Consider the following 12,899-nt stretch of genomic DNA (forward strand, 5'->3'; position numbering starts at 1 on the left):
CACTCTTTCAAGGTACCCAGGTGTACTTGGAATCTATCAACAATAATAGGACCCATGCTCTGAAGTTACAAAATAAGATGTCCAAGATCATGCCATTCTTAGTACACTGGTCCCTCATTTTGGAAATACAATTGAGATGATATATAGAGAGCACTTTCCAAACCTTAGAGGGCTGCATAAATGCTAGCTATTTATTATTATTATCACTATTATTATTATTATTATTATTTAGGAACTTTATGGCATAGAGAATAGGAAGTTGGCCTCAGAGCCAGGAAGACCTGAGTTCAAGTTGTATCTCTGATATATACTGCCAATGTGACCCTGGACAAATCAATTAACCCCTCAGTACTCTGAGACCCTGAGTTGCAGAGAAGATGATGATTTGCATTGGGAGAAGGGAGTTTTCTCACAAGGAGTTTCCTATACCAATGAAATCACAAAGGCAATCCCTATGTCCATTCTGGTAGTGAAACTGAGGCCTAGAAAGAAGTGATTTGCCCAAGTAAGGGGCAGAGACAAGATTTGAACCCAGGTCTTTTAATTCCAAGTTCAGTATTTTTTCAACTATATACAGGTTTGAGTATCTGTGAGTTCTATGACAGCAAGAGCTGTTTTTTGCCTTTTTCTGCACATAACACATAGCAGGCATTTAATAAATGCTGATGGGCAGCTAGGTGGCACAGTGGATACAGCACCGGCCCTGAAGTCAGAAGGACCTCAGTTCAAATCTGGCCTCAAACCAAACACTTGACACTTACTAGCTGTGTGACCCTGGGCAAGTCACTTAACCCCAATTGCCTAAAAATAAATAAATAAATAAATGCTAGCCGACTGACTAACTCCCAGTGCTACCACTTACTAGCTTAGACAAATTATTTAGACTCTCTTATCCTGCTTCTCATCTGTAAAAATGGAAATGATTATTTTTTTTATTACCTATCACACAAAGTTGTAAAGAAAGTAATGCATAAACTGTAAAGGGCTATATAAATAGCATTTTTCTTCTAAGTTTATTATTCATTTATTTTTAACATTCTTTTCTTTTTAAATTTTGAATTCCAAATTCTCTTCCTCCTTTTATTTTGCTTCTGACCACTGCCTCCCTTAATCTGCCTTCCCTTTTATCAGTCCTTCTCCATATTTCCTTCCCCTCCTATTTCATTATTGGGTAAAGTAAATTTCTATTCCCAACCGAATACGAATGTTTTTCTCCCCTTGAACCAATTCTGGTGAGAGTGAATTTCGAGCATTCCCCACCCTCATTTTCCCCTCCACTATAAAAGCTCTTCCTTGCATGCCTCTTTTAGGTAAGAAAAATGTCCCCTTACTATTTCTACCTCTTCCTCCTCCTTTTTCCTAGTATATCCCTTCTTCTCATGCCTTCGTTTGGGAGGTGTGGGTGGAGATGATCCCAACATAATTAATTCACACTAATGCCCTCCGTTTATGTAGACTCCTTCTAACTGCACTAATAATGATAAAAGTTCTTAGCAGTTAATGTATCATCTTCCCATATAGGAATATGAACAGTTTAAGTTCATTGAGTCCCTTATGATTACTCTTTCATGTTAACCTTTTTATGCTTCTCTTGAATCTTATGTTTGAATGTCAAATTTTCTATTCAGCTCTGGTCTTTTCTTCAGGAATACATGAAAGTCTTCTAATTCATTAAATGTCTATTTTTTCCCCTGAAGAATTATATTCAGTTTTGATGGATAGGTTATTCTTGGTTATAGTCCTAGCTCCTTTGCCTTCCAGAATAATATATTCAAGCCTTCCACTCCTTTAACATGGAAGCTGCTAAATCTTGTGTGACCCTGACTATGGTTCCAAGATATTTGAACTGTTTGCAATATTTTCTGCTTGACCTGAGAGCTCTGGAATTTGGCTATAATATTCCTGGGAGTTTTCATTTTGGGATCTTTTTCAGGAGGTGATTAGTGGATTCTTTCAATTTCTATTTTACCCTCTGATTCTATGATATTGGGGCAGTTTTCCTTGATGTCTAGGCTCTTCTTTTTTTTATTGTGGCTTTCAGGTAATCTAATAACTCTTAAATTATCTCTCCTTGATCTATTTTCCATTTCAGTTGTTTTTACAATGAGATACTTCACATTTTCTTCTATTTTTTCCATTCTTTTGACTCTTATTGTTTCACGATATCTCATGGAATCATTAGCTTCCACTTGCCCAATTATAATTTTAAGAAATTGTTTTTTCCAGTAAGCTTTTGTACCTTTTTTTTTTCCATTTAGCCAATTCTGCTTTTTAAGGAATTATTTTCTTCAGTGAATCTGTGTGCCTGGTCTCCTCTGCTCTTCCTATAGCTCTTCTGTTTTGCCCCTCACCCCCTGGGAAAGTACACCTGCACCAAGTTAATCTCTACCCCTGCCCTTATGAGGAACAATTCTCAGCTGCTAAGTCAACTGTTACCTGCAGTCATGCTAAGATGGCCAGAGGTTCAGACAGATGAGAATCTCAGCATCTTGGTAGCATCAGGTCTCTTGACATCATTTGTCCCCAGATGTGGAATCCAAACTAGCACTGTCTCAAGGGACATTGACACAGCAGCCACATTCACTGAAGCTGGGACTGCCACTGTGGTGGTGAGTATCTCTGGAGCTGGGATTGGGACTGTATTTGGAAGCTTCATCATTGTTTACTCCAGGAACTCCTCCCTGAAGCAGCAGCTCTTCTCCTACACCATCTTGGGTTTTGACCTGTCTGAAGTTATGGGGCTATTTTGCCTAATGGTGGCCTTCCTCATTCTTTTTGCCATCTGATGAAGCCATTTCTATCTCTCCCTGCAATGTTTCTGAAGTTTCTCCTCCTCCTTCTGGTCTTTCCATGTCTTGTCCAGCCTATGTATACCACCCCCTCCATCTCTCCAGGACGCCCTAGGGAAAGCTGTGGGCTCAGGGTTTGACAGAGGGAAGACAAGTAAATATTGTATTAATAAGCTATTCAAAAAAAAATTCTGCCTCTTTTACCAAGTCATTAATTCTCTTTTCATTATTTTCTTCCATCATTCATTTCTTTCCCAATTTTTCTTCTACCACCCTTATCTCTTTCTTTAGCTCTTCTAGGAATTCTTGTTGAACTTGTGTTCAATTAGCAATTTTTCTTTGAGGTTTTGTTTGTAGCTGTTTTCACATTGTTTCCTCTTCTGAGTTTGTGTCTTGGTCTTCCCTGCCACCATAATAGCTTTTTATGGTCATATTCTTTTTTTGTTGTTTGCTTGTTTTTCCAGCCTATTTTTTGACTTTGAACTTTATATTAAAGTTGAGCTCTTTCTCACCTAGGAGTATGGAGGCACTATCTCAAGCTTCGGGCTTTTTCACACTGCTGTTTTCAAGAGCTAGTTCTCAGGATTTTCAGGTTTTTGGTGCTTCCATGGTAGTGTGATCTGGGGAGAAGTGTGATCACTACTCTCCTGGTTTGTGCTCTGTTCCTTACCCAAGAAGGACCCTTGCAGCCACAAATGCTTGCACCCTTCTCCACCCTGGAACTGCAACCCAGAACTATACATGGGTAATATACTTGCCAATAAGAGCCAACTAAACCCAATGCCAGCAAAGGGTCCCTTGTAATCTCTTTCTGTCCAGTTGTCCAACCCCATTACTGTCTCTGGGCTAAGAGCTCCCAAAGCTGCTGCTGCTGCTGTCACGGCTGCCCCCAAGGCCCAGCTTCTGCTGCAGCCCATTGAACTCTAAGCTGCCCCTACCCTGATGTTACAGACTTCTCCAACTGACCTCCTAAATTGTCTCAGGCTGGAAAAATGTCTCTACTACTCCAAAATTTTACTTGAGGAGTTATTTTTAAGTTGTTTGGAAGGGACTATTGAGAGAGTTTGACTGGGTTGCTGCCTCTAATCCGCCATCTTGGCTGTGCCCCCCAGTATGAATTATTATTAAGGAGATCACCTTAATCACACATTTCTAGAAACAGGCTCATCAAGCCTCTGGGTTGGTTGATACCAGGCAGAGCATGTTGTTCCTGATCAAAGGACTGGTCCCCAATTACTCAGTTTCCCAATATACCATCACCGGGCTTTATGAAGTAGAAAGCCATTGAAATTGAGAAGAATAGTACAATTCTAAAAGAGTCATGATAAAATTGGTACTAACCTCTAGAAAGAGAGAGGGAATGGATTCAGAATGCAGATTAAGGCATAGGGGAGGGGGGAAGGAGAACAGCTAAACCAAGAATTTATTGTGCTTGACTATACATGTTTATAACAGATGTTGTTTATCTTCCTTTCTCAGTGAGGAGGAGGAAGAGGAGAAGGGAGAAAATTTGGATCTGAAAATAAAATTGGATTTTTAAAAAAGAGACAAGTATGGTAGTACAGCAGGAAGATCATGGACTTGAGAGTCAGAAGACTCAAGTTCACAGGCCAGCTCTTGTCACTTCCCTAGCTGACCTCAGACAAGTCACTTAAATTTTCTCATATCGAAAATAGGGATAATAATCCTTGTAATCTGTAATTATTAGAGATAATAATCACACAAGATTGTTGCAGAGATCTGATAAGATAATACATGTATAGAACTGTGTCATAAATCTTAAAGTTTATCTTTAATTTTATAAATGGAAGCTATCAGGTCCTTGAGCTAGATGTGAGGGAATGAGAGTTTGGAAAACATTAGTTGAGCAACCTAATATAGTAGCATGGATTGGAAAAGGGAAAACAAACAAAAAAAAACCCTCTTTGTAATGATAATAATATAAGCAAATACAGTTCTCATTAGATCCCATGTCTTATTTCTTTTACTTCCCAGGCCTGATTTACTATAGAACAGGAGTCCTTAATCTAGAGTCTGTGAAGGTTTTTGTTTTTTAATTAATTTGCTAACTGCATTTCAATACAATTGATTTCTTTTATAATCCTATGTATTTTATTTCATGCATTTGAAAACATTATTCTGAAGACTCCCTAGGCTTCTCTAGTTTGCCAAAAGAGACTTCATCATCTCTGGAAACTCATCATTTTGCAACATGAAATCAACTTTTAAATTCTCACCTTCTCAGATCATTTCTCTTCCTGGTGACAGTATTGCATCATGCCCCTGATCAAGGCAACCCTCTCCAATCTTTTCGGCTTCTTTTTGTACTTTGTCTTCCCCAGTTAGATTGTGAGCTAATTGAGGGCATGGATTCTCTTATGCCTTTCTTTGTATCCCACAGTGCTTAGCACAGTATCTGACAGATAATAAGAATCTTTCCTAGTTTCCCCAATAAAGATGATTCCCATGTCTAGGGTCTATAAAGATAGAAAAATATCATGGACTAACTCAATGGGCTACCTAACTGTATTTTATAGTGTGGGGAATGTGTTTTTCATCCACTTTGTTTTTCCAATGTGGATAGACAGAGGAAAGGGGATGGTGCTGAACTAGTGGATAAGGCTTTGGGGTTTGGGGGCCCTCCTGTCCCCTCTCTGCAGGCTCTAGGATAATAATGGAAGTGGTGGTATCATATAATAAATATATACTCTATTATAAAAGGTAAATAATACTTGAAGGAATACAACTATTAATGTATATACTCCTTTCACTAAGAAAGAAAGGAGATTCATGAATTGTGTGGCCAAAAAAAATTCATTACCCTTTTGACAACCCTTTCTCAATTTAGGCTAAGGTGCTCCTGGCAAATATATCTACAATTGCTATGTCTATAAAGATAGGCCTTGGGCCTGGGGGTCAGATTTATTGGAGGAAGTAGGAGAGACTCCTATTAGTCTCACGTGGGGAATAGAAAGTCTTGCCTAAAAAGCAGCAGTAAGCTAAGATGGTTTGGTGGGGGAGGGTGGGCAACCAGGAAGATTCTCTGGCTCTGGGAGTTAAGAGGAATTGGGGAAGCATTGCTCAGGCCCTCCATGTCTCTAGGGAAAGAAGTAGAGCTTGGAAAATGCAATGGCTGGCTCCAGCCAGACTGCACACTTTACAGTAAGGCCTTTCCCACCTCTGGTAGCTGGCCTTTGAAATCTTTGGCCCCATTCTGACATCTGGTGGCCGCCCCTGAGATAAGCCCAGAGATGTGCAGGGCGGCTCCCACCACTCTCTCCATGCAGCTCCTGGTTCACTAGTCCTAAGCAAAGCCAAGGGAACGCATCTTTAGTCCTTTGAGGCTGCCAAGCCCCACAAGAGACATTATTCTCAACATTAGGCTAATTCCTGGGGAGTTACCAGGAACTCTCCTAGGTACACTTGATTCCTGGATATTTCTTCTCCTGGGGTACCTAAAAGCAGGACCTAGGGAAGGAAGGCGAGGAGGGAGTTGTTAGGAGGGAAGTAAAGGAAAGAGTCAGTCAGTCTCTTGAGGGTAGAGAAGCAACAAAACCTATCAAGACTTCTTAGAGTCCAGCTTACAGAGAGCTGGCAAGTCTATTTGTCACCACTGTAAAAACCCAGAAGTTGGGGGCTGGAAAGCATAAAAATACTTGGTACTCCTCTTACCAGAGACCTCCCTGCTCCCTAGAGAGTAATTGAAGTAGAAATAACACTGAGCTTGATGTCAAAAGAGCTGGCTGATTGATTTAAGTCCTTGTATGGACAATTCTGTGACTATGTGCTGTGGTAAATCACTTAATTATTCCAAGCCTCATTCTTCTCATCCAAAAAAGGGGTATAATAAAACTAGCCCTACAAATGTCATAAGGTTGATTGAGGAAGTACTATGTAAACCATGAGAAACTTCACTATATAAATGAGAGCTGCTATGCCATTCTATTTTGATTCATTGATGGGGATTAGTGGTTTCATCCTTATGGGCATTTCCTTGGCCTATTCAGATTTCAAGCCCTCCATGCCTTCTCATCCTGGGTGATTTTTCTCCATGTCTTTCCAAAAATCTTTCACAGAGAAACCACCCCAAAAGCCAGAACTTCCATTGATTATTTTCATATCTCAAAGGTGCTTTTACACTGTCCATTTGTTGACCCCACAACAGCCTCCCTCCTTTTCCTCTTTACCCTACTTCTCACATGCAATTTATTGTTCATGGCACACTATAACCTGCTTAATGATAATAAATAGCATTTATATAGCACTTTGGTGTTTGCAAAGTATATTACAAATAGTATCCTATTTTATCCTCACAGTTCTGAGAAGTGGGTGCTGTTATTATTCCCATTTTACAGGTCAGAAAACTGAGGTAGGTGGAGATTAAGGGTCACATAGGTAGTGTCTAAGGTCAGATTTTAACTCAGATCTTCTCCAGAGCTCAGTCTACTGTGCCCTTAGTTGCTTACACCCACCATACATTTTTCCACTACACTTTGAGTTACCTGTAATTTTGAGTCTTCTGAAACAATGGGATTCTGTGATTTGCAGTTCACGTAGCAGCAGGAAAATATTAGTATTACAGAACTAGGCTTTTGTGGCAATAAGCAGTTTGAAATCACTGAAAATACTTTCAAAATTTCCCAAATGTGATCCTGCTCAATATCTATCTGCTACTGAACTCTGGGCCTGGTTCATTGTCCAGTTATTGTCCAATGATCATTTATACATTTATATTATACATTTATGAATGAAAAGAATTTATAAATCCTCTAGTCCAACTCACTCATTTTACAAATGTGTTATTATAAAAGATAAATAATACCATAAATACTACTTGCAGGAACATAACTTTATCAATGTTATTTTCACTAGTAAAGAAAGGAGATTATGAATTGTGTGGCCGAAAAAAAAAAATCATCACCCTGTAGCCAACCTTCTAGTTATAAGCTCTCCTGCATTTAGGCTAAGGTGCTCCTGACAAATATGTCTACAATTTCTGGGCTATATTTGAAGACTTTTAAGTTTGGTGGGATCAGCAGGGTTTGTGCTGGTATAGCCACGCAACATCAGGCCAAGCAAAGTCTTGGTTTGAGAGGCAAAGGACTTGGGTTAGAATCCTGGCTTTGCAAATTAATACCTGTGTAACCCTGGACAAGTTACTCAACTTCTCCTAGACCTCAGTTTCTTATCTATAAAGTCAGGAGTTTGGACTAGATGACTCCAGAAGTCCCTTTCAGCTCTAAATCTATGATTCTTTGAAATCCAAAGTCACCTACATACATGAATGTGCTAATAAAGTAGAATCCAGCAGAAGCCTATTCTTGCTCAGACCCAAATCCAGGTTTGGAAGTTGCAAAGAAAAGACCAGGACAGCTGCAATCAGATTTTGTCCTGGATCAGACCGCTGTGGGAGCACTGAAAGGTTGTAAGTCCCCAGCCTGTCCCTGAGATCCTAGAATAACACAACACCCATTATTCTCAAGAAAGCTGAGACAGCACCAGCCCAGACCTTCCCTCCAGAAGTGATGCAGAACTCAGCCTAAACATCAAGTCTGAAGTCAAGAATTAGGCTGGAAGAATGGGCAAACAAACAAACAAAAAAAAAGGACCCCACCATAAAGAACTATTGTGGTGGCAAGGATGCTTAAGTCACAAATGCAGAACAAAATGACTTCAAAACATCTATAAGCAATACCTCAGAGAAAAACACATTGTAGTCATAAACTCAATTGGAATTTCTGGGAGAGATAAAGCAAGACTTTTTTAATTTAAAAAATATTACTGGAATGAAAGAGCTTAAAGAAAAAAAATTAGAAAAGAAATGAGAGCCATGGAAGAGAGAATTGAAAAGGAAATTAACAGCTTGGTACAAGATGCACAAAGCCTTGCTGATGCAGCAAACTCCCTGAAAATTCAAAGGACCAAATAAAAGCCAATGACTCTGTGAGACAATAAGAAGTCTTAAAACAAAATCAGAGGGCTGAAAAAAATAGAAGAAAATGTAAGGTAGCTCATAGAAAAAACAAGTAATTTAGAAAACAGATAGAGGAGGAAAGAAAAATTAAGAATTATTAAACTTCTTGAAAGCTAGAACCAGTAAAAGAGTCTAGACATCATATTTAAAGAAAACTTAAAAGAGAACTACCCAAATCTCTTAAAATCCGAGGGTTAAAGTAGAAATGGAATCTACCAGTCACCTCCTGAAAGAAATCCCCAAATGAGAATTCCTAAGAACATTATAGCCAAAATTCAGAACTACTAGGTCAAAGAAGAAAAAAAAAAAACACAGTGCAAGCAATCAGAAAGAATTCAAGTACCAAAGAGCCACAGTCAGGATCAAACATAGTTTAGCAGCCACACCAGGAATAACTTATGCAGAAAAATTCTATTCAACTCCATTTGATTCGATTCAATAAACATTTAAGTGCTTATTATGTACCAGGCCCCAGTCCTACAGTTCATTGGCATGGGACTCTCTTCTTATTGGTACAGATGAAAGCCTGACCTGTATGAGAGGTGAAATGGAGTTGAGAGGCAAGAGAGCTCCAGCCTTCACCAGTCTCTTTTGGAACGCTCCAAGTGAGTCCTCTTTGAGTGCCCCTTCAGGATTCCTCAGGGCCAGTCCCCTTTGGGACTATTGGAGCACGAGTGGTTTCGGGTACATCTCACTTCCAGCTTTGAGAAAGAAGACAGAAGATGCAAACTCCACTTCAGGTTAGACAGGAGAAGAACTGGCAGTCTCTATCATGTCCCTATTCCCAGCTTGCTACACTAGATATTTTAGGGAGTTTCCTTTTGGGTGACATTTAGGACCCCCTCCCTTGGTTAAGCTGAGTTGCTCCATTCTCAGTGGGGGAGAACTCCTTCACTCTGTATTATCTGGTATATATTCTCCTATGTGTACCTTCTCTGATTTCTGTTTCACTATGATTTGGATAAATGGGTTTCTCTGCTGCTCTCTAGGTGTGTTCTTTGTGGCTCTGGTATTTGGTGGGAAAGAGGTCAAGCCTTGGATATAGAGCTTGGGGTCCCCTCTCCCTCCAGAAATGACAAAGCAATCAGAAGTTAGATAGACTCCAACTATATCCCCTAGACTAATAATATTTAAGTGAGCAGATACATATACTTCTGCCCAATACCCCCTCTCTCTGAGGAAAGTAGAGTAGCCTTTGGCCCCAACCTCCTGCTTCTACTCCTGCCAGGAATAAAAGTCTCCTTTGGAGAAAGATCTAGGGAGAAGAGGTTGGAGAATTCTATTCTGTTTCCCTTCAAATCACACAACTACTGCCCTCAGCAAACATGAGCCCCTCTCTATATGTAAGGCTCCATTTTGCTACAAATCTAATGGGGAAAGACAAAACACAAAAGGAAGCTAGAATGTCAGGGATGGGGTGGACAGGACACCAAGGGGTAACCTCTCAGGCATCTTGTTCCATGGAGTTCAAACCAAGCAGAGCTGCAGATGAGTATAATGCTATAGTGGAAGAAATGAATCTTTAATGAAATAGAGGACTTCCAATTATTCCTAATGAAAACACCGAACTGTGGAGAAACTTTGAAGTACAAATACGAAGATGCAGAAAAACATTAAAAGGTAAACATTAATGAACAATGATAAAGGACTAACCAAGGATAAATTGTATATATTCAAATATAGGGAAATAATACATGTATACCCACTAATTCTATCATCTTCACAGAGGCAGTGCAATTAGACAAGGCTAGGAAGTGGTTCTGTTACATCTTGATGATGCTAAGAAAAGAAAAAATGGAAAGAGAGACTTGGGGTGGGGCTGGGAAGGGGAAGAGGGACATGTGCATTGGGCAGGGGAGAAGGGAAAGGAAGGTTAGGGAAAATTATCTCACATAATGACATCTAAAGAAACAAAGAGGAGAGGGGGGAAGGGAGTGGCTGACACTTGCTCTTCACTGTCACCTAAACTGGACAAAAAAAAAAAGGAAGAATACACACACACACACACACAGAGTTGGTATAGAAATACATTGCACCCAGCAGTGATATAGGAAGGAAGAAAAGAGGGAAGGCAAATTAAAGGGAAAGTAGATTAAGAGAAAGACTAGTCTTAAGCAAAACAACGTCTAAGGATGTACAAAAATATGGCACTTTTTGAGGTGGTAAAGAATGGGAATTTGAGAGAGTGCCTATAAATTGGGGAATGTTTGAATAAGTTTTGGTATAAACGTGACAGAACACTATTGTGTTCTTATCAACAAGGATTCCAGAGGACTAATGATAAAACATGCTACCCACCTCCTGATAGAGAGGGGAAGGACTCAGAATGCAGAATGAGACAAATATTTTTAAGACATGGCCAATGTAGAAATTTTGTTTTGATTGACTATACATATATATAATGGGTTTTGTTTTTCTTGTGTTCTCAGCTGGGGGAGGGTGGGAGGTTGGCTGAGGTTGGGGTAAGAAGGTGGATCTGGGCTTATTAACACAAATATGTAAAAGAAAACTTGGAAACTCTGATCCATGAAATAGCCAACCAAAACTCCTGAGGACTCATGACAAAAAGCTTTGCCCATCAGAGCAACATCAGACAGAGGTGATGGACTCAGAGCATAGACTGAGATTTTTTTTTTTACATAGCCAATAAGAAATGATAATATGTACTTATAACAAGAGTTTTGTTTTTCTTGCTTTCTCAGTGGGGATGTGGGGAAGGAAGTGGGGTGGAGAGAAGGCTGATCTTTGTTTGAAAATAAAATAAAATTTAATTAAAAAAAGAATATGAGTAGCAGCATGGTATAATCGAAAAAAACAGCAGACTAGAAGTCAGGAATGCTGAGCTGTAGACTAATTTGCACTAACTGCCTGAGCGACACCCCACCTACCCCCAAACTTCAGTTTCCTCGTCTATAAAATAAGAGGGTATTACCTACAGTAGTATCAAATTCAAATTGCATTTAGACCACTAATCCATACATAAGGAACTACAACAGAGAATGCTGCCTTAAAATATAATGTACCTCTGTTCTATTGTATTTTATTTTTTCGTTAAATATTTGCTGATTATATTTTAATTTGGTTCTGGCAGCCCTCTGCCAGGAGTGTTGCTGTATGTGAGCTCCATGTTTGACATCTCTGGGCTGGGTGTCCTCCAGCTCTAAAATTCTATGGCTCTGAAACCATAAATTCACAAGTACGTTTGTATTTTTAACATGTTGTTTGCATATTGAACATATTGCCCTCCTCACCTTATGTGGAGAAGATTTAGGCAGAAGAACTGAATCTAAGTAGATAGGGATGCATCATTAGGTTTCTGTGTGGGTTGGTGACATCTGCTGTGTGCCCGCCAGAGTGGGTCTGTCTATCTGTCTGTCTGTGACCGCACCTAAGTGAGTGTGTGTACCCTTCATGTAAAGACATATTCCTATATGTGTGTGCCTGAACCCTCAGTATAGCTTTGCAAGTGGGTGAGAGGAGGAGAAGAATGGAGTGGTACTGTGGGGCCTTGTCTGCATCTGGGTATCTGATATACCCCTGCCTTTCGGTTATTGTGTATGTAGGGTAGGCACTTATCTGGGGTTTTTTAGTTTGATTTGGTTTTGTAGGGGAGGGGGCTGGAGAAAGAAGTCAGGAGGGGAAAGAAGTAGTTCCAAATAGTGTCTCCACGATAATCCACAAGACTTTTCCCCTCCTGATGGCTCTTCTGGACCCCACCCCACTCCCAAAGCTTGTAGCAGCAAATCCTAGAGAAGGCAAGATTCTATGCAGACATGGAACCCCAGGTATGAACTTCCTTAGAAAAGGATATGAAAGGAGTAGTTGAAGGTGTTCAGGGCATCTGCCTTCATTCTCCTACCTAGGCCTAATAATTAGCTCTCCTTTTATTTCTCTTTAGGAGGAACATTAAAATGCACTGAGGAGACCCAAGCATCCATGTTCAGAAGTTTACTAGATAGGCTTTGCAGGGGGCTCAAAGGGCTGAAATTTTTCTCCTCCCACCCCTCCTAGCCTGCATTCTGGAGAGCTGAAAAGCAAAAATTAAAAATAATCCCCACAACCAACCACTCCCAGTTCAGTCCTGTTTCCCTAAAATCTGGTCTCTGCTTCTCTCTTCCTGCCCTATATTGTTTCTC

The 12,899-nt window shown here is 39.9% G+C and overlaps 1 pseudogene; it reads left to right on the forward strand.

Annotated features, from left to right (window-relative positions):
* The first annotated feature begins 2,316 nt into the window (after positions 1 to 2,316).
* LOC110206870 (ATP synthase F(0) complex subunit C2, mitochondrial pseudogene) lies at positions 2,317 to 2,786 on the forward strand (annotated as a pseudogene).
* The last annotated feature ends 10,113 nt before the right edge of the window (positions 2,787 to 12,899 follow it).

Source organism: Phascolarctos cinereus, unplaced genomic scaffold, assembly GCF_003287225.1.
Source record: "Phascolarctos cinereus isolate Bilbo 61053 unplaced genomic scaffold, phaCin_HiC Scaffold_3;HRSCAF=262, whole genome shotgun sequence".
In the NCBI taxonomy this organism is placed as follows: domain Eukaryota; kingdom Metazoa; phylum Chordata; class Mammalia; order Diprotodontia; family Phascolarctidae; genus Phascolarctos; species Phascolarctos cinereus.